Genomic DNA, 20,746 nt, shown 5'->3' with positions numbered 1-20,746 from the left:
TATCTATTGTAGTTGCCAAGCCTTTAAAGGAGTATCTATTGTATTTGGTGTGATGTGCCAACAGCCATATAATTCTATCTGAATTTTACAAGCAGTTCAGTTTCCAGTGTTACAAAAAATAAATAATATTCTTTGTTCCAAAATCCATGTTAACTGCTTGAATTATAATTTATCCAGCTTGGCTACAGACATCAAAAAGCAACTTTTCATTTCACTGAGTTGTTTCCAAAACCTTGAGGCTCCTTAAATTAATCATCCACTTACAGTATCAAGACATATATATTCCAGTGTTTGCAGCAGCCATATCTTTGGATGCACATGCTTAGTGTTTGCTATTTTTAGCTCAAATTTTCATACAGCTAGAAGAGAGAAAGCTAAACAGCATTATAGTTTTCCGAGAATCATTTTACCCACCAGCTAAATTTCTAATCTAAGACTCACAGAACTGAACAATTTGCTTTTAACTCAAAGCTTTTCTCCAATTTTTTATATTAAAAAACCCCACCTTTTAAATAACTACCACCCATATTTCTTGAACATATCAGGTCTGTAAAAAGAAAGCAGCAAAAGAGTGTTTTGGTAACACTGCAGCAAGAGAACAGCCAGCGATTATTTTGGCAACACTGACAACTCAGTGAGGTGAACACATGTAAGATGAACATATGTAAGATGTTTAGAATCCTAAGTGCAGAAACCAGGACTTGGTGTGAGGCGAACGTGATAACCACTACACTACGGAAACGGAAACCAGGACTTGGTACCTGAACACAAGGTCTGCTTAGTCAATTACTATGCATGGTTTGGCCTCAGAAGTGGGCTATTTCCTCTGGGAAAATATTAACCTTCTAGATATTTATACACAGTTTGTCCTTGAGGAAGAATCAACCATCTATATACTAAATTATATTATATACCATACTACGCTTTAGTATATATACCTGACCAGTGCTAACTTAATGCAACTTTAACAACCCCCCAGCACTCTCCCCAGAGACAAAACTACAGGGACCATGGTTTCAGAAGACCAAATCATAATATTTTCTGCAGCCAGGGCAAAGTCTCAAAATACTTTCCCCTCATAACTACAGAAGTTCAACATAATAAAATGGCCTTTATTTTGTTTAGCTTTAATATTATTTTTTGAGCAAGGGATATATCCACATGTACACAATTCAAGAGGTACAAATGTGGAAAGTCCTTCTCCAATCTCTATTCGTCAAGTGTGTCCCAGATATTAGCTGCTCTAAAAATGACAAAGTTACCAATTGCTTGTGTAGCCTTTTAGAAATATTTTGTTTAAGCATGGGTGTGTGTGTGTGTGTGTGTACACACACATATCAATAACATTAGATTTAACCTTTCTTGATCTTGTATGAAATCCCAAAAGTGCACAATATAGCATGTAACAGGATGAAAAAGAAAAGGAAAAAAACTGAGGTGGAATTATTTTTTAGGGGTGCCCGGGTGGCTCAGATAGTTAAGTGTCTGCCTTCAGCTTTGGGGATTGAGCCCAATGTCTGGCAACCAGCTCAGCAGGGAGTCTGCTTCTCCCTTTCCCTCTGCCTCTCCCCCTAATTCTGCTGTCTCTCTCTCAAATAAATAAAATCTCTAAAACTATATATATTTTTAAATTCTTGTTTCCATTGCTTTGGCAAATGACAAGTATATATACACACACATACATATATATACATACATACATACATACATACACACACATATAGTCAGGAAACCTTAAAGTTCAGCTCTTCTCTAGTTTGGCCTCTTCATAGACCCCTGGGATAGAACCACTTTCTGGAAAAGCTCTCCTGGGCTTCCCAGATGTTCCTGATTATCCTCCTAACTCTAATCTCTATCTCTTTCCTCTATGCCTCCACCTCTACACACCTTGTTTGGTGTTCAACCTTTATAATCATCTCTTCTTTGTGTTCTACCTCTATTCCTAAGGCTCTCAACCATTCTCTTAGTTTGAAGTGATACCCATATTAAGTCCTAAATCTGTACCTAAGGTTTTTAGCATATGCTCCAGATTCAAATTTAAAACCACTATTTGGGGTGCCTGGGTGGCTCAGTGGGTTAAGCCTCTGCCTTTGGCTCAGGTCATGGTCTCAGGATCCTGGGATGGAGCCCTGCATCGGGCTCTCTGCTCAGCAGGGAGCCTGCTTCCTTTCCTCTCTCTCTCTGCCTGCCTCTCTGCCTGCTTATGATCTCTGTCTGTCAAATAAATAAACAAACTCTTTAAAAAAAATAAAAATAAAACCACTATTTGGACATCTTTTTTTCCCTTGATACCCTGAAGTTATTATCACATGTTATGCATGTTGATATCTGAAACTAAAGCTAAGTAAACCCTAGACATAAATAAAATAAAATAAAATAAAATAAAATAAAATAAAGATTTCTAAAGGAATTATTCAAACAATTGATCTGAGTCTGTGATTCTTGTCCTTGGGCCAGAAATTTCTGTTTAAAATTAAAATTACAAAACAACAGTATTTATTTTGGTTGCATATCAAAGCAGTCTGCTGGATTTCTGTAAAACCTTAAAGCAGTGCTTTTATTTGCAAGTATATGATTAAATATATCCTAGACCTCTATATCCAGCTTCCTCATCTCATCTATTTTATGAAATGACTAAGGCAAGTAGGCTCAGCTGTGATTAAATGAGGTAAAAGAGTGCTTTGTAAATGGAAAGATACCATAAAAACTTTATTGTTGTTTTGCTGATGATAAGTTCTGTTCAACAAATAACGATGCTCAGTGTCAGTAACTAAATACTGGCAATAGATATAGGGAGGTTACAGAGAACAGAAGCTTCAAATTTAGGCATTAAAAACAAAAGGATATGAAACTGACTTTAAAAACTGGTGTTATAAACAATGTTTCCTTTAGGATGCAAGCCAAGAATAGAAACTCAATTCAAAATGGCTTAATTATGAAAAATAATTAATATATCACATAATTAATTACAAGAAATTCTGGAGTGGGATGGTTCCAGGGTGGTTAATTCCACAGCCCATTCATATCATCTTTCTATTCTGTCATCCTAAGTAAGCTCCATACAATTCATCCTTACCCACCAATGTTCAGAAGCACAGGGAAAAGAGTCCTTAAAGAATTCTAGAGTCTGTTAATCATCTCCTCTTTGTGTTCTACCTCTATTCCTAAGGCTCTCATCCATTCTCTTAGTTTGAAGTGATACCCATATTAAGTCCTAAATCTGTACCTGTTTTTAGCATATGCTCCAGATTCAGGAAAGTAAGAGAAGAAAGACTTTAGGTAAAGCAACTCACATGTGCTACACCTGTTACGACTTTGAAAATCACCTGGGTGGCTCAGTCAGTTAAGTGTCTGCCTTCAGTTCAGGTCATGATTCTAACATCTAGGATCCAACCCTGCACTGGGCTCCCTGCTCAGCAGGGAGTCTGCTTGTCCCTCTCCCTTTGCTCTTCCCCCTGCTTGTGCATGCAAGCTTTCTTTCTCTCTCTCAAATAAATAAATAAAATCTCAAAAAAAGAAAAAAGAAAAACTAACCAAGTTAGAATGATATTCAGTGCTTTGTCTTCTTTTAGCTCTTTTTACCCATTATGAAACACGAGTCATACAGAAAGGGCATAAAAGGTACCTAAAAGATGTGAGGTAATGTGAACAAATCCTATGTGTATACCAAAAACCAAGTAAGTTTTTAAAAAGAATTGCTGTTTCTGTTCATGAGCATTAAAAAAATTAAACTAGTCCCTAATGCTTGATAATACCTTGAAAATATTGTGCTTCATTAGTCTGACTTCATTAGCACAAAATTGCCCCATAACTTTTACTAATAAGAGCAAAATGGAAAAAAAAAATCTCTGTATTTGCCTAGATGGCTTTTTAAAAAAAGGTGTGTATCAGCTGTTTTGAGAGAATTATTATTGTTTTCAGGATGTATAATAATTCCCACTGCGCCATTATATCACATATTAGCTTTTACACAATTATTTATTCTTGTCTATAAAGCTTCAGGTCAAAAGAGTTGATTATTCCTACATCAATTAGTGGAAGATTTTTAAGGCTTAATTAGACAATAACAAACAGTAACATTCATTAGAATATATTAGAGTCACGAAGAAAATACAGTTTATATAAAAAGAAACTAAGAAGTAAGTTAGGTCTGCTTAATCTACCCTAAAGTGATTTTAAAGGTAGAAAAAATGATTCATTAGTACCAAAATTGCTTTGTTAATAAAGACATGTACATCAGTGATACTTAAATGTAGACAGGTAGATGGAGAAATAAGTTAAATAATTTATTACAAATTGAGAGCCTCTCTCAGAATATAATAGAATATAATAGGAATTCTTTATGAATTCCTTTTTTGCCTGGCTTGCGATTTATTGAATTATATGTAAATAACTCCAGAAAATATTTCAAAAATGAGAATACATTTACAAACTTAAGAATAAAGCACAAAATAAAAACTCAACTTACTATCATATTATTTCAATATTCAATATTACTTCTTTAACGATAGAGACTTGAGCCACTTGCACATAATATAAAGCCAAATAATAATGGTTAAAACAGATAGGATTGTTTTCTACCTCACCCACCACCACACCCCCTTCTTCAACCAGAAGTTTGGAGTTAGGTAAGTCCACGCTGGAGCAGCAGCCAAGTACCTGAGGACTCTACAGTCTTCTTGACCTTTCCTTCCAGGTAGGTCAAAAGATACCTGGCACAGTTCCAGGTTTGACATCAATATTAGATGAGGGAGAAAAGAGGATAAAAGTGTACTTGTCAAACAAGCTGACTCTATTTTAACAAGTTTTTCCAGAATCACCATCCAGTGACTTCTACTGGTGTCTCACTGGCACACAGTTTCATATAAGCACTCCTAATCAAAATAGAGTTTGGAAAAAAGTGTTTCAGCTGGCCACATATACCCCCATGCCCAGGGTTATATTTGTGAAGGAAAAGGTAACAAGGGATTTGGGAAAGCAACCACAGGCTCTGCCACAAATTCTAAGGTCAATTTTAAATAAGAGTGATTTGGAAACACTATAGCCTTTGTCACATTCAGATCAAGTCAGCTCTGGGGTTTTACTGAAATCTGTATCAAATAGGTATATGGCCATGGCTATACTCAAGAAGAAAAGAAGTACTTCATTTCCTATTGACTATCACAGTTACTGATAATTAAAGTTAAAGTCTGGAAGCTAGAAAAGTCAGTTCTCTTATTACTATGATGCTCTGCCTGCATGTACTCCTATGTTTCAGGTAATACCTCAATTATTTCACTTTTCTCTATTCCAACTATTGTAAAAGCCTCTACTCATTCAGTGTTCCATAGTAACAAGTATTTAGCCTGAGTATGTGCAAGAGGAAAGATGCCTCACTCAATCCGAAATGTAAAACAGTACCATATTCACATAATTAAATAAAGCAGTTATTCAGATAATCCAGAAACTTTTAGAGTACTATTTTTTGGATTATAATCCACATGAAAACTCAGCACTAAACAATTAAAAACAAGAATTCTGACTGCTTTAAAACAAGAGTTTGCAAATTACTGTCCATGGGCCAAATCTGGCCTACCAACTAATTTTGTAAATAAAGTTTTAGAGGAATACAGTTCAGCTTGTTCATTTACATATTATTAATGGCTACTTTTGTGTGACTAAGACAGAACTGAATAGTAGTAACAGGGATTGTATGGCATGGAAAGTCGAAAATATTTATTATCTGGCCCTTAATAGAAAAAATCTGCCAACCTCTGTCTTAGAATATATTCATGAACTACCTTTAATGACCTAGAGGAAGCTTCTGGTACAGTGCCAAAGTGTTGTGAATTGGGCATGATAAATAAAACCTTTCTATTAACACTGTATGAAGAAACAAAATCTGGATTTATCAGAAGAATGAGCAAAGTCCATACAAACAGAAGCAATTTTATGGGACTAAGTTCAAAGAACTGTGCTTTTAATTTAACTGTGCTTTTAATTACAGAATTGTTATAAATTCAGAATTGAGGAAATACAAGATAATAGTTGAGAAAGAAATCAGATGGCATAGATTGAAAGAGTTACAATGTCACAAAGACAGCCAATTAGAGAAAAAGTAGTCTCAAATTGTTAAAATGTTGTGCTTTACTTCCTTTGGCCAAATCCTGAAATCTTTCTCTTTCAAAAGCATGTTATCAGCATTCTTTACAAATAGCACTCAAAGTACAACTCATTTATAAGAACAGCAGAAAATATTAAGCAATATAACATTTCTTACAACATTCTGACATCATGATCTTGTGACTTAATGTGCCTGGGAAGAAATGTGCTGCCTAATCTTATATGCTTTTTTTTTTCAAGAATATACACTGAGCATCTATAAAAAGCCAATCTAGGAATTGAGGTGACTACAGTTAATATGTCCTCATCCCCATTACTTCCTAGGTGTAACTTAGTAAGTGCTACTCTAAACTTTGAGTCTGTGGCCTTTGTTCCCACAGCCTTGCACATATTTTAAAAATCTGTAAATTTTAGTTGATGGCATATATAACACATCACCTATTGAATGTACCCTTAAGAACCTAATGCTATCTGAGGTTGTAGTTTAAAAACACTGTATTTCTTTCTTCCAGCTTTACTGAGGTATGACTGACAAGCAAAAATCAAATATATTTAAGGTATACAATGAGATGTTTTAATATATATATATATATATACCACAATCAAGTTAATTAACATATCCAGCTCTTCACAGTTACCATTTTTGTGCGTATGTGGTGAGAACACTTGAAATCTACTCTCTTAATGTTTCAAGTATATAAGGTATGATTATTAACTATAGTGACCATGCCATGTTTTAGGTCTTCAGAATTCTTTCATCTTACAACTGAAAGTTTGTACCCCCCCCCTTTTTTAAGATTTTATTTATTTATTTGACAAACAGAGATTACAAGTAGGCAGAGAGGCAGGCAGAGAGGAGGAAGCAGGCTCCCTGCTGAGCAGAGAGCCCGAGGCGGGGCTCGATCCTAGGACACTGGGATCATGACCTGAGCCAAAGGCAGAGGCTTTAACCCACTGAGCCACCCAGGCGCCCCAAGTTTGTACCCTTTGACCAATATCGCTTTCCCTACACCCCAGTAACCACCATTCTACTCTACTACTTTGAATTTGACCTTTTTTTAGATTTCCCATATAAGTGAGACTGAGCATTATTTCTCTTTTTATGTCTGGCTTATTTCACTCAGCATAACGTCCTCATTTAATCAGTGTTGTCGAAAATAACAGAACTACTTTTTAAGGTTGAATAATATATTCCTGCGTGTGTGTGTGTCTGTATGTATATAAACCACCACAATTTTTTCAAACCCCACATGAGGCTGCCCAGCATGGAGCCTGCTTACTCCCCTCTCTCTGCCTGCCTGTATGCCTACTTGCGATTTCTCTCTGTCAAATAAATAAATAAAATCTTAAAAAAAAAAATTATTTATTTATTTGAAGGAAAGCATGAGAGAGGGAGAGAGAGAGCATGAACAGGGCGAGGGGTAGAGGGAAAGGGAGAAGCAGACTCCCTTCTCAGCAGGGAGCCTGATGTGGGACTCAATTCCAGGACTCTGGGATCTTGACTTGAGCCAAAGGCAAACACTTAACTGACTGAGCTACCAAGGCACCCTAGGGTTTTTATATGTAAAATAGAGACCATTTTACTTTTTCCTTTTGAATTTCAATGCCTTTTATCTTTTTTTTTTTTCCCCTAATTGCTCTGGCTGGGAAATCCAGTACTATGCTGAATAGAAGAGGCAAGAGTAAATGCCTCTTTTAAATGTAGTAAACTACATTTCTGACCTATATGCATGTAAATGCTGTAAGTTCAGAGATCTCTAAAGAGCTGGAGAAAAATGTGGTTCTAGCGGTTACTTCTAGAAAGGGAAATTGAGGGACTGGGGGACTTAGAGAGCAGGTGAAAGGAAAAGGAAAACTTTTCACTGTAAAATCTTTCATGCCTTGTTAGTATTATTCCTTATACATATATTAAGATTAAAGAGCACAAATGGATTATTTTTTTAAAACCCTTATCTTAGGGGCGCCTCGGTGTCTCGGTGGGTTGGGGCCTCTGCCTTCGGCTCGGGTCATGGTCCCGTGGTCCCGGGATCGGCCCAGCGTCGGGCTCTCTGCTCGGCGGGGGGCCTGCTTCTTCCTCTCTCTCTCTGCCTGCCTCTCTGCCTACATGTGATCTCTGTCAAATAAATGAATAAAATATTTAAAAAAAAAAGAAGAATGTCTTTAAAAAAAAAAAACAAAACCCTTATCTTACCTAGACACAAGTAAGATATCTTTATCAAACCTAGGCATAGATCCCTCTCAAATCCTGTCATCAACAAAGACGTCTCCTTTGGAAATGGAACCACCAACCAATGCAATAGTGACAACTAAAGATTAAATATATAGGCCTAATGCAGGCATGGTTCATGGTTCCAAGAAGCATCTGAAGCATGCAGCAGCTCCAAAGCACTGGATGGGGATAAACTGACCAGTGTGTTTGCCTCTCATCCATTCGCTGGTCCCCTTAGGATGACAGAATGTCTCCCTCTCATCATTTTCCTAAGGAACAGACTTAAGTATGCTCTAATGGGAGATGAGGTAAAGAATATCTGTATGCAGCATTTTATTAAGACTGAAGGCAAGATCCAAAATGATATAACCTACCCTGCTGGCTTTATGGCTGTCATCAGCATTGACAAGACTGAGAAGAATTTCTATTTCTGATCTATGGCACCAAGGGTCACTTTGCTCTTCACTGGATTACACCTGAGTAGGCCAAGTATAATTTGTGCAAAGTGAGAAAGATCTTTGTGGGGACAAAAGGAATCCCTCATCTGGTAACCCATGATGCTTGCACCATCCACTATCCTGATCCCCTAATCAAGGTGAATGACACCATTCAGACTGATTTGGAGACTGGAAAAATGACTGATTTTATCAAGCTTGATAGTGGTAATCTGTGTATGGTAACTGGAGGTACTAACTTGGGAAGAATTGGTGTGACAACCCATAGACAGAAACACCTTGGTTCTTTTGATGTTCCTGTGAAAGATGCCAATAGCAACAGCTATGCCACCACCTCCCCAACATTTTTGTTATTGGAAAAGGCAACAAACCATTGGTTTCTATTCTCTATGGAAAGGGTATCTGCCTCACGATTGCTAAAGAGAAAGATAAGAGACTTGCAGCCAATCAGAGCACTGGGTAAAATGGTCCCTAGATGATGTGATTGGAAGTCTTTATACTTAAGTAAGGATAATACTTCATGAAAATAAATGAATAAATATTCAATTAGCATGCCCAATGCATTAGCTGGCTTTCAGCACTTTAGGGGAAATACTTTAATTGGTTCATTAGATCCATGGGAGCTAGCTATTTTACATTAAAAAAAAAAATCGAGGAGAAATGATCACTAAAGGAAGCGACAAACCTTGAATTTTCTTTTTGAAAGGAAGAGAAAGGTAAAAGAAAGCAATAAAATGTGTACCACAGAACTTGATGCCCTTAACAGTGGAAAACAAGAATTAGAAACCAAGAGATGAAATTAAGAATAAGCACATAAGGGGCGCCTGGGTGGCTCAGTGGGTTAAGCCACTGTCTTCGGCTCAGGTCATGATCTCAGGGTCCTGGGATCGAGTTCTGCATCAGGCTCTCTGTTCAGCAGGGAGCCTGCTTCCTCCTCTCTCTCTCTCTCTGCCTGCCTCTCTGCCTACTTGTGATCTCTATCTGTCAAATAAATAAATAAAATCTTTAAAAAAAAATGAATAAGCACATAAAATGGTCATGACGCTTAATGGTGCCACTCTCAAAAGATACCAACAGTATACATGTGCAAGAAACAGGGAAACAGCTAGTTCTTTTTTTTTTTAAATTTAAATTAATTTTTGTATGTGTGTTCTAAAATTCATTGTTTATGCACCACACCCAGTGTTCCATGCAATACATGCCCTCCTTAATACCCACCACCAGGCTCACCCAACCCCCAACCCCCACTCCTCCAAACCCTCAGAAACAGCTACTTCTGTTCAGAGGAAAACAATGACTCTAAGTGTGTAAGTCTTCTCCTGTATATTTGTGATGGGGGATGGGGGCAGGAGGAGGTAGGAAAAAGATTGAATGGTAGCTTCAGCTTCACTCTTATTCTAAGTCTTCAAAGCAGCAGAGTATTATATTGAAGGTATAACCACCAGCACGTTGCAGGAGTGCAACAGGGGACAGGCATGGGAAGTCTACTATATTCCACATATGTAATCAAAGTTACTAATGAAAACATTGATATACAGCATAAAAATAACCCCTCAGATTAGAATTAGGTTTTGGGGGGCACCTGCATGGCTGGCTCAGTTAAGCGTCCAACTCTTAATTTTGGCTCAGGTCATGATCTCAGGGTTGTGAGATCTAGCCCTGCATCAAGCTCTGCGCTGGGCATGGAGCCTGCTTGGGATTCTGTTCCTTCCCCACCTCTCTCCCTCTCTTAAAAAAAAAAAAAAACTAGATTTTTGGCTAAGGAAATGGAAGAAGGGTTTCTGATTAAAGAGAAGTTTTAAGTAGATACATAGTATGTTCAAATGCTATCTTTAACTAGAAATCTTATTTCTTCATCACAGTGAATCCATCTTATTGTTATAATAAATGAACTTTCTTTAAAAATATAAACCCATAGGACAGAAGGAGAAAACAGCAAGCAAATACCAGAAGATGAAACCAGATGAACAACTGAAAAGCACTTTAGGAGACCTAAGTGAAACCCTACCTCAGCAGAAAATAAAGTTGAAATGCAACTTGAGTGGCACTGAGTAACCCCCAAAGAGCTCAGAAAGTGGCAGAATAAGGTACTTTTCCAAGTTGGGTAAAAATAGGGAAGAAAACAATATGATTAGTTAAAAGCTTATGAAACAGTTAAACTCCCAGATTCTCTACTTGATACAATGCCCTCCCACACCCTATCAAATGTGAGTTTATCCTCTGAAGAGAGTAAAACAGAGTTTATCACTAGACAGAGAAAGATCACTAGACATTTAAGCACAGCTAATAATATTAAAGATAGATAATATTCAAAACATACTGAAAGAAAGCAAGTTGAAGGAAATCGTGACTATTTAAAGAGAAAATAACTCAAGAAAAATTGTCATTAATATTCTCAGAAAGGAGATATCACCCATAAAGTAAGAACAGAATGTAATACAAAATACTCAGAGAACAAAAAATAGCGCTTGAAAATTAAAAAACAAAACCAGAGATCAAAAGCTTAACAGAATAGAAAGATACAGTTGAGGAGAATTCTCACAAAGAAGTACAAAAAGATAATGAGATGAAAACAGGAAGACCAACTCAAAACATACAATATCTGAATAATGTGGGAAGAATAAAAAGAGAAAACAAGGAGGATATCAACTATACTGATATTAACAATTTTTAAAGTTCTCCAACTAAAGGAAGTTGAGCTTTCATACTGAAATAGCCCAAGCAGTGTCTAGGACATAATATGAAAATAACCTAATAAGCATGTCTAAAACTGGAAAATAAAAAGGGTACAAACAATTAATTGTTCAGAAAGATTTATTTCCTGATTAAGAGAACCATAGCTTCCTAATGAAATTAAAGTCACAGGAGCTATGCTTTCTTTGCTATGTTGAATTTAAGTAACCTGCTTTAAGGATACTAACAAATAATTATTCCATAGAGAGTTCAATTCATTTCCAACTAATATTTACTGAACTCCTAAATCGTGGTAAGCTCTTTTGATTAAAAAAAAAAAAAAAGTCCTAAATTTAAAAGATCTTGAGCCTATGGAAGCTTAGTACAAATTAAATTGTGTAAACATTTATTTATACTAATAGGTAAAAGACTGTCATATAAAATAGGAGGTAATCTTACTCTAAAGAACATTCTAGAATAATAGAACCAACAGGATCATAGGACCAAAGGGAAAAAAGTATAGATGGAAAAAATTTCAATTCAATACTAGTTTTTCCATGGTAAGAATAAACCAATTTTAAGTCTAATTATAGAACTACAATAATCAAAGCAATGTGGTATTTGTCCAAAGTTGGTATATGAATCAAAAGAACAGAACAGAGTTGAGAAATACACCCACACATACATGGTCAATTGATTATCAGCAAACATACCAGGGTAATTTGATGGAGAAAGGACAGACTTCTCTACAAATGGTACTAGAGTAACTAGGCATGGAAAACAGAACAAAACAAAGCCTCAAATCTACCTCACACCATATATAAAACTACAAATTCAAGTTGAAATGTATTATAGAAGTAGATGTAAGAGATAAAAATACAAATTTGTGGGGACATCTAGGTGGCTCAGTCAGTTAAGTGTCCAACTCTAGGTTTCAGCTCAGGTAATGATCTTGGAGTCATGAAATCAAGCCCTGTGTCAGACTCTGTGCTTAGTGTAGAGACTGTTTGAGATTCTCTCTCCCTCTCCTTTTGCTTCTCCCCCTGCACATGCTCTCCCTAAATAAATATTTTAAAAAATATATAAATCTGTGGAAGAAAACAAAAAAATCTGTGATATTGATTTACTCTTTTTCTTAGATAAGACACAAAAAGCACAAACTACTGAAAAGCTGAGAAATAGGACTTCATCAAAATTAACATCTGCTGGGGCGCCTGGGTGGCTCAGTGGGTTGGGCCGCTGCCTTCGGCTTGGGTCATGATCCCGAGGTTCTGGGATCGAGCCCCGCATCGGGCTCTCTGCTTGGCGGGGAGCCTGCTTCCTCCTCTCTCTCTGCCTGCCTCTCTGCCTGCTTGTGATCTCTCTCTGTCAAATAAATAAATAAAATCTTTAAAAAAAAAAAAATTAACATCTGCTTTTCAAGACACACTGCTAAAATAAGTCACAGCCTAGGAGAACAAGTATGTACTAGCCCCCAAAAGACTTGTATTCAGAATATATAAACAACACTTAAATTCAATAAGAAGATAATGCAATTTATTAAAATGGACAAGAGATCTGAAAAGATATTTCACCAAAAAGATGTACAGATGGCCAAGAGTCACACAAAAAATGTGCTCAACATCATTAGTCATCTGAGAACTGAAAATTAAAACCACAATAAGATACCATTACACAACTAGAGAATGACTAAAATCATAAAGATTTAGAAGGCCAAATCTTGGCAAGGATGCAGGGTGACTAGAACCCTCATATATTTGCTGGGGCAAATAAAAAATATACACTCACTTTAAAAAACAGCACAGTAGTCTCTTATAAAGTTAAGAATAAATTTGCCATATGTCATAAAAATCCAACCCACCCCTGAGTATTTACACAAGAGAAATAAAAACATGCCCACACAAAGACCTGCATGTGAATAATTATAGTAGCTTTACTCATAGAAATGAAAAATTGTAAACAATCCAAAGTGTCCATCAAATGGCTAGATAAATTTTGGTACACCCATACAATAGATTACTACTCAGTAATAAGAAGGAATGATACACTCAACAAACAGATCAATCTCAGAAGTATTATGTTAATAAAAGTAGCCAGGCACAAAATGCTACAAATTGTATGACTCCATTTATATGGCAGTTTAGAATAAACAAAAATTGTTGTGAAAAGTTAGATTTATAAGAGGTGACTGTTCACAAAAGGGTACAAGGGAGCTCCCTAAAATAAAGGAAGCCTTCTCTATCTTGACTTTGGTGGCGGTTACAAAATTGTGTAAACTTATCCAAACACACTGAACTGCGCACTTTAAAAGGGTGAGTTCTACTATATGTAAATTATACTATATGTAAATTAAACTGTCCTTAAAACATTATTTTTTTTTTAAGATTTTATTTATTTATTTGACAGACAGAGATCACAAGTAGGCAGAAAGGCAGGCAGAGAGAGAGGAAGGGAAGCAGGCACCCCGCCGAACAGAGAGCCAGATGCGGGGCTCGATCCCAGGACCCTGGGATCATGACCTGAGCCGAAGGCAGAGGCCTTAACCCACTGAGCCACCCAGGTGCCCCATCCTTAAAACATTTTTAATAAACCATTATGATACTAGAAATAAAGATGTCGATATGATTCCAACTACTGAGATTATAATCTTGGAAAAGACAATATTCAATTAATTTTAAAGATCAGAGAGTCTTCTTAAGAGTTAAAAAAATAACAAGAGATTATCAGAATAAGAAAAATGAAGCTGGGCGCCTGGGTGGCTCAGTGGGTTAAGCCACTGCCTTCAGCTCAGGTCATGATCTCAGGGTCCTGGGATCGAGTCCCGCATCAGGCTCTCTGCTCGGGAGGGAGCCTGCTTCCTCCTCTCTCTCTCTCCGCCAGCCTTTCTGCCTACTTGTGATCTCTCTCTGTCAAATAAATAAATAAAATCTTAAAAAAAAAAAATGAAGCTAGCAGGAAATCGAAAATACAAAAATAATACATACAAGCACCTCTCAATTATACAACTGGGATCTTAACTGTCAAAATAATCCCAAATAGACCATAATAAAAAATAAGAATTCAAATATTTCTAAAGGAATTTAAACATAAATAGTCATTCAAATATATAAAAATGGGGACTTTTAAGTCTCTTAAAAGGTTATAAAAATGGAAATGCTTTTTTTACTCTAAAATTTCAAGTTGAATGATCAGGAACCAAACCCCCTGCACAGTGACACCTAAGTATGAAAGATATCATAAGCTTCTTGAGCAGCAGAAGCTTTAAGCACCACATCAGGCACCCTCCCTTCCTGGCCTGGAAATCTGCACCAGAAAGAGGAGCCCCCACAACATCTGGTTGTTAAAGTCAGAAAGGAGAGCCAGATGGCTTTTGGAAACTGACTCCATTTTAAAGGTCACTGCACAATATCACTCATTCTGAGACAAAGCAGCGAAGGAGTGACTTGAAAAGTGCCTGGGCCACATGTGAGAGAGATTTATTAAGTAATTTTAGGTGTATGCAAGAGGGGCAGGGATCTGTAGGAACCTTCTCCAAAAATGGAAGAGTTGGTAAGTACCATTTTTCTTCCCTCGTTCAACCTACTTAGCCCAACCCAGAAGGGTGCCAGTTGTGGCACCCACTACCTACCCTGTTGACACCACTTGTCCCCATTCTCACCAGCCTGCCCTGGCTGGCACCCCCCAAAGAACTTCTGCGTCAGTAAACCTAGCAGGCAATATAAGTGGGGACCACCAAACCCCAAAACAACAATGTTCAAAGTGACTACCACCCTGCCACACCCACAGGCAGCCCTGGCCAAGACTTGTGCACCCTCCAAAGCAACTCCTTGGGGGAGGGGAATGGGGCCACACCCATCAGCATATTAACAGCAGCTGCAGCAAGGCATCTCAGCCAGCTGTACAGCAAGTCACGGTAGCCAACCCTACCTGTCAATGCAATGACAGCAGTCAGCAGCCACTCTGGAGTGCTTGGTTCTGGTGACCAGGGGGATGGAGCTCCTAGGGCCCATGGGGCACTCCTACTTGAGGCTATGGTAGCTGAGCTAATATATACTAACAAACACAGAGAGACAAAAAAGAAAAGACAGAGCAACAAGTTGCAAATGAAAGAATAAAACCAAACCTCAGAAAATAACTAAACAAAATGGAGACAAGCAATCTACCCCATCAAGAATTCAAAGTAATGGGCGCCTGGGTGGCTCAGCGGGTTAAGCCGCTGCCTTTGGATCAGGTCACGATCTCAGGGTCCTAGGATCAAGTCCCATATCGGGCTCTCTGCTCAGCAGGGAGCCTGCTTCCCTCTCTCTCTCTCTCTCTCTGCCTGCCTCTCTCTCCATCTACTTGTGATCTCTCTCTGTCAAATAAATAAATAAAATCTTAGAAAAAAAAAAAAGGAATTCAAAGTAATGATCATGACGATGTTCAGTAGACTTGAAAGAAGAGGGATTGAATTCACCAAGGACTTCAACAAAAAGACCGGAAATATAAAAAAGATCCAATTTGAGCTGAAGAGCTCGATAACTGAAATGAAAAATACACTAGAGGGACTCAACAGGAGATTAGATGATATAGAACAGATTAGCAATCTGGAAAACAGGTTAGTGGAGGTCATCCAAGCTGAACAGCAAGAAGAAAAAAATATATTAAAAAATAATAAGGAGGGGTGCCTGGGTGGCTCAGTGGGTTAAAGCCTCTGCCTTCGGCTCAGGTCATGATCCCGAGGTCCTGGGATCGAGCCCCGAATTGGGCTCTCTGCTCAGTGGAGAGCCTGCTTCCCTCTCTCTCTCTGCCTGCCTCTCTGTCTACTTGTGATCTCTGTCTGTCAAATAAATAAAATAATAGTAAGGATTGGATAATGGACCATAGAAACAACATCAAGTATACTAACATTCATATTATAGGGCTCCCAGAAGGAGAAGAGAGAGAAAGACACAAAAAACTTACTTGAAAAAATATTGTTAATCTAAAGAAGGAAATACACAATCAGGTAGCTTCAGGAAGCATGGACAGTCCCAAACAAGATGAACTCAAAGAGATCACCACCAAGACAACTAATAATTAAAATGTGAAAAAATTAAAATAGAGAGTCATAAGAGCAGCAAGAGAAAAGCAGCAAGTTATACACGAATGACCTCCTCCTCACCATAAGGCTATCACCAGATTTTCAGAGAAACTTGGCAAGCTACAACTCACAACCAAGAATAATTTACCTGGTAAAGTTATCATTCAGAAGTAAAGGACAGATAAAGAGTTTTCCAGAAAAAGAAAAGTGAAAGGAGTTTATCAACCTAACTCAGCCTTAATATAAATGTTAAAGGGACTTCTTTAAGCAGAAAAGAAAAAGCCACAACTATGTGTACCTGAGTGGCTCAGTGGGTTAAGTGTCCAATTCTTGATTTTGGCTCATGTAGTAAGGCACCCAGGGCGCCTGGGTGGTTCAGTGGGTTAAGCCGCTGCCTTCAGCTCAGGTCATGATCTCAGGGTCCTGGGATTGAGTCCCACATCGGGCTCTCTGCTCGGCGGGGAGCCTGCTTCCCTTCCTCTCTCTCTGCCTGCCTCTCTGTCTACTTGTGATCTCTCTCTGTCAAATAAATAAATAAAAATCTTAAAAAAAAAAAAAAAAGATTGAGCTCCAAGTTCAGGGCTGTGCCCAGTGGGGAGTCTTCTCGAGATTCTCTCTTTCCCTCTCCTGTCCACCCCTCCCTACACTCACATGTACACTCTAACTCTCTCTCAAATAAATAAATACTCTTAAAAAAAAAAAGAAAAAGAAAAAAGAAAAAGTCACAACCAGAAGAAAATTACAAAAAAAAATAACTTCAATGGTAAAAGAAACATATACTAAAGGTAATTGATCAATTATTTATAAAGCTAGTATGAATGTAAATAGACAAAAGTAGTCATTTTAATTACATCTATACTAATTGCTTTAACTACAACAATTAATTAGGAGATACACAAAATAAAAAGATGTAAATTATGACATCAAATATATATAGTGAGAAAGGGGGAAATAAAAATGTAGTACTTTCAGAATGTGTTTAAACTAGCATCCATGAACTTAAAACAGATAGCTATGTGTTTATAAGATGTTATTATACATGAACATCAAAGTAATCACAAATCAAAAATCTACGACACACACATACACACAAGTACTCCAAGCATAGCACTAAAGAAAGTCATCAAATCACAAAAGAAGAGTACAAGAGAAAAAGAAACAGAGAACTAGAAAAAGAACCAGGAAGCAATAAACAAAATAGCAGTAAGTACATATCTATCAGTAATTACTTAAAATGTAAATGGACTAAATGATCTAACCAGAAGACAAAGAGTGAACAAACGGATTTAAGATAAACAAAAGGACCCATCTCTATATGCTCCTACGAGAGGCTCACTTTAGACCTAAACACAGATAAAGACTCTAAGTGAAAGGAACAAAAATGATATTCCATGAATGGCAACAAAAGAAAACCTGGGGTAGCAATATATATATATATGAGACAAAATAGACTTTAAAACAAAGACTATAAGAGACAAAGATGGGCATTTCTAATGATAAAGGAATAACCCAATGAGAAGATGTTAACAAATGTAAAATCTATGACCCCAACATAAAAGCACCTAAATATATAATGCACATATTAATAGACATAAAGGGAGAAACTGACAATATAGTAGTATTAAAAAACTTAAACTCCTTACATCAAAGGACAGATCATCCAGACAGAAAATAAAGGCAATAACAGCTTTGAATGTCACATTAGACCAGATGAATTTAACAGATTTATACAGAACATCCAATCCAAAACAGCAGAATACACATTCTTTTCAAGGGAGCATGTAGCATTCTCCAGGACAGATCACATGTTGGGCAACAAGACAAGTCTCAATAAATTTAAGATGATGGAATCATACTAAGCATCTTTTCTGACCACAATGGTATGAAAGTAGAAATCAGTTACCAGAAGAAAACAAAACAGAGCAAAACAAAAAGATAGAAACACAAAGAAGCTAAACAACATGCTACTAAACAGACAATGAGTCAACAATGAAATCGAAGAGGAAATCAAATGATAACTGGAGACAAATGAAAATAGAAACAAAATTTTCTGAAATTTTGTTTGTAGCAAAAGCAGTTCTCAGAAGTTTATAGTGATGCAGATCTACAGTGATGCAGGTCAAGAAACAACTAAAATCTCAAACAATCTAATTTAGACCTAAAGGAAGTTAAAAAAAAAAAAAAAATCAAAGCCCGAAGTTAGTAGAAGGTAGGAAATAATAAAGATCAGAGTGAAAATAAATGAAAGAGAGACTAAAAAATAAGAAAAGATGAATAAATGTAGAGCTGGTTCTTTGAAAAGATAAAACTGATACACATTAAGCCAGATGAGTCTGGCTTTAAAAAAAAGAAAAAGAAAACGAGAAAAGAGAGGCACCTGGGTGGCTCAGTCGTTAAGTGCCTGCCTTCAGCTCAGGTCATGACCCCAGAGTCCTGGGATCAAGCCCCACAATGAGTCCCTCATTGGGCTCCCTGCTCCATGGGAAGCCTGCTTCTCCCTCTCCCTCACCTCCTGCTTGTGTTCCCTCTCTCATTGTGTCTCCCTCTGTCAAATAAATAAATAAAATATTTTTTAAAAGAGAAAAAAGAAGGAAAACTCATAAGTGAAAAAGGAGAAGGTGTAATCAAAACCACTGAAACAAAAAATTATAATATTTCTACAAAAAAATTACATGCCAACAAGTTAGACAAGAAGAAATGGATTAATTCCTAGAAACATACAATCTTCTAAAACCAAATCAGGATGAATCAGAGAATCTTGAATAGACCAATTACTGGTAATGAAATTACATTAATTATAAAAAAGCTCCCAAGTAACAAAAGTCCAGGACCAGAGGCTTTCAGGACCGGGTGAATTCCACCAAACACCTACAGAAGAGTTAGTAACTATTTCTGTCAAACTATTCCCAAAAAAGAGAAAAGGAATGAATTCTAAATTCATTCTACAAAGTCAGCATTACTGTGTTGCCAAAACTAGAGAAAATATTACCCCCCTCAAAAAAAAAAAAAAAAAAAAAGGGAAGAAAGAAAGAAAGAAAGAAAATAACAGGCCAAATCCCTAATGAGGATGGATGTGAAATTCTACAACAAAATATTATCAAACTGAATTCAACAATACAGTAAAAGGATCATGCATCACAATGAAGTGGGATATATTCAGGTGTGCAAGGACAGTTCAATGTCCATAAATCAATAAACGAGATACACCACATTAATGAAATGAAGCTGAAAATCATATGATCATTTCAATAGATGGAGAAAAAGCATATAAAATTTAACAATGAGTCATGATAAAACTCAAAAAAGTAGGGATTGAGGAATATACCACAACATAAAGGCCATATATGACAGGCCCACAGCAAATATACTCAGTGGTAAAAAACTGAAAGCCTTTCCTCTAAGATTAGGAAGGAGACAAGAATGCCCACTCTTGCCACTTCTATTCAACAAAATATTGGAAGTCCTAGCTAGAGCTAATCTCATACTCAAAGATGAAAAGCTAAAAGATTTTCTAGGATTAAGAACAAGACAAGATGTCAAATCTTACTACTTCTATGCAACATAGTACTCAAACTCCTAAACACAGAAATCACTTAAGAAATAGAAATAAAAGACATCCAAATTGGTAAGAAACAAATAAAATTGTCATTCTCTGAAGTCACTATTAGAATTATTAAATAAATTCCATAGGGCACCTAAGTGGCTCAGTTGGTTAGGCATCTGCCCTCAGCTCAGGTTCTGATCCCAGGATCCTGGGATCAAGTCCTTCTCCCTCTACCTCTCTCTCTTGAGTAAATAAAAATAAAATCTTTATAAAAAATAAATTCAATAAGGCTCCAGAATACCAAATTAATATACAGAAATATGTGGCATTTCTTTATACTGATAACAAACTAGCAGAAAAAAGTTAAAACAATCCAAATTACAACTGCACCAAAAAAACCCTAAGTTAATTTAACCAAGGTGAAAGATTTATACTCTAAAAATTGTATAACTGTAATAAAATAGAAGATGACATATAAATGAAAATATATACCGTGCTCATAAATCAGAATATTGTTAAAATGTACATAACTACCCAAATAATCAAGATTCAATGCAATTTTCTATCAAAATACCATCACCATTTTTCGTAGAATTACAACAAATAATCCTAAAATTGTATGGACCCACAAAAGACCCCAAATAGCCAAAGTAATCTTGAGAAATAAGAACAAAGCTAGAGGTATCACAATCTCTGATTTC

The 20,746-nt window shown here is 36.7% G+C and overlaps 1 protein-coding gene and 1 pseudogene across 1 annotated transcript in view; one reads left to right on the top strand and one right to left on the bottom strand.

The window, feature by feature from the left end:
* ZRANB3 (zinc finger RANBP2-type containing 3) overlaps positions 1–20,746 on the bottom strand; it is a 334,039-nt gene that overhangs the window by 212,095 nt on the left and 101,198 nt on the right. The window lies entirely within an intron of this gene.
* LOC132013057 (small ribosomal subunit protein eS4, X isoform-like) lies at positions 8,441–9,229 on the top strand (annotated as a pseudogene).

This window comes from Mustela nigripes, chromosome 3, assembly GCF_022355385.1.
Source record: "Mustela nigripes isolate SB6536 chromosome 3, MUSNIG.SB6536, whole genome shotgun sequence".
Lineage (NCBI taxonomy): Eukaryota > Metazoa > Chordata > Mammalia > Carnivora > Mustelidae > Mustela > Mustela nigripes.
The sequence above is the reverse complement of the archived record's forward strand: the minus strand, read 5'-3'. Positions and strand labels throughout refer to the sequence as shown.